The sequence below is a fragment of the Lontra canadensis genome, unplaced genomic scaffold, assembly GCF_010015895.1.
Source record: "Lontra canadensis isolate GAN:19392208 unplaced genomic scaffold, GSC_riverotter_1.0 scaffold12, whole genome shotgun sequence".
In the NCBI taxonomy this organism is placed as follows: domain Eukaryota; kingdom Metazoa; phylum Chordata; class Mammalia; order Carnivora; family Mustelidae; genus Lontra; species Lontra canadensis.
This window is the reverse complement of record NW_022631006.1, coordinates 13,889,717-13,892,035: the sequence shown is the minus strand read 5'-3', so window position 1 is coordinate 13,892,035 and position 2,319 is coordinate 13,889,717.

Below are 2,319 nucleotides of genomic sequence, written 5' to 3'. Positions count from 1 at the left end.
GTTACCTACTTGACAGTCTTTGAGCCACTTAGAAACCTAAGGCTTCCCCTTTACCTCTTTTTCCTATAAGAGGAGTAGGCTATAACCATACTTCTAAAGGATACCCTTTGTGATGTACAGAAAAGGGAGGCTCATCTACCTCTTCCTTGTCTCTGCAGCCACAGAAAAATTTACACCTGCTCTGATCTACAAAGCTGAGCAGGAAGAGCCCTAGGCTGCAATTGGGGGTCCTAGATTCTTAGCCCCACTCTGCCACCAGCTAGCCATATAACCTATGCCATTTGATCTCCTATTGCTCCCTTTTCTCATTATTCAAAGGAGAGTAACACCTGCCCTAGATAGCTATATTATAAGGAAACATCTGTGAGAGTGCTACCAAAAGTTTAAAGTTTTGAATATTACAAGTTGACATTGTTTGGGTTAAGAGCCACCTTCCAGGGTGGAAAAGTGCTATAGAGGTCTACATTACTGTTATTAGCCACAGCAGAAATGCCAGGAAAGGAAGTGTATTTGCCATAGACCTCCACTGCAACACAGGAATCATTTCTTTTGGGTGTTGATTCTCTGTATAAAAACAAAACAAAAACTTTGCTATGAAACAGGGAAAACACTGATGAGACACAGCAGGACTCTAAAACCCTGTAACACTAGGAATTCCAAATGGACTAGAGTTATTACTTATTGCTCCTTTCTTCCAAGTCATAGGTGTGTGTCCTGAGTAGCAATCTCCAGAACCAAAGTAGGAAAGCTATTCTCACTCTAACCAGCAGTAGTTACAGAGTGCACTGACTAGAAAATTATCCTTTTTTTTTTTAAACCAGTGATAGTAGAAACTGCATTCCAATTCAGCAAATTGAAATGATTACTAACCCCATGGAATGCAATGATACATTTATCACCTTGTAGCAATGGCAATTCCAAAGATGGTTACAACACTATCTCCCACCCCTACGTTCCTCCTTTTGAGATGTGGAGTCTGTGTTGTATTCCTTCCTCTTGAAACTTATCAAGCTATTACGTTGTGCAATAGAGAACAGTTCAAAATGACTTTTGAGACTTGGGTGTAAAGGTTTTCACTTTGCTCAGTGGAATTAACTCTTTTACAGAGTTACCTTTCATACAGTCTGCTTTAAAGTCACTATAGTGTGAGGAAGCCCAAACTAGCCCTTATGGAGTGACCACAAGGAGAGGTCTTGAGACTGCATGAACAGAGAGATGCCAAACCAGCTCCTAGCTGCTATAGCACCTGCTGCCTTGGGTCTACTCAACATCTGACTGCAGCATCACAAGAGACTCAGATGGAACCTCCCAGCTGAGCCTTCTCAAACCAGGGGAGATAATAAAATTACTACTGTTTTGACCCTCTAAGTTTTGGGGTGATTTTTTAATACAGTAATAAATAACTGGAACACACTGATGAAATATTTTTTAAAGATTTTATTTATTTATTTGACAGAGATCACAAGTTGGCAGAGAGGCAGGCAGAGAGAGGGGGGAAGTAGGCTCCCTGCCAAGCAGAGAGCCGGATGCCAGGCTTGATCCCAGGATCCTGGGATCATGACCTGAGCCGAAGGCAGGGGCTTTAACCCACTGAACCACCCAAGCACCCCGTCACTGAGAAAACATTAACATAAGCTCTTAAATAAAACTCTGGAAGAGGGTTTCCTATCAAAATAATCACGAAATGTTAGCAACTGTGGAAGTCCCTCAGTTTTTTTTTTTTTTAAAGATTTTATTTATTTATTTATTTGACCGAGATCACAAGTAGGCAGAGAAGCAGGCAGAGAGAGAGGAGGAAGCAGGCTCCCCGCTGAGTAGAGAGCCAGATATGGGGCTCCATCCTAGGACCCTGGGATCATGACCTGAATTGAAGGCAGAGGCTTTAACCCACTGAGCCACCCAAGCGCCCCTGAAGGCCCTCAGTTTTTCGAAGGTAAAGGGTTGCACTCACACATCAGTAATTTGGGGAAATTAATTAGTAATGGCTACTTACCATGGAAATTTGTCTTCTCAGGACATGTGAGAATATTATCTTTTACTGATAACCCATCATTTCTAGACCAAAGTGGGTGCAAAGAGAGTAGATAATGATGACAAACAAACATGATCTAGAGGACAACGCAGTGTCTCTGAGATGTGGTCAGAATCCCACCTGAGGCTCACTTAACCTTTTGGAGTCAGCCACACTGTTTTTCTGGAAGTGATCTGCACCTGGCTAAAATGTGGCTGAGTATGCTGCTCTCCTGCACATCAATGACTGTATCTTCAACCTTTTACCTTTGCCTATTTGTTACGTGCAGGACACTGAGGAGAAATTCA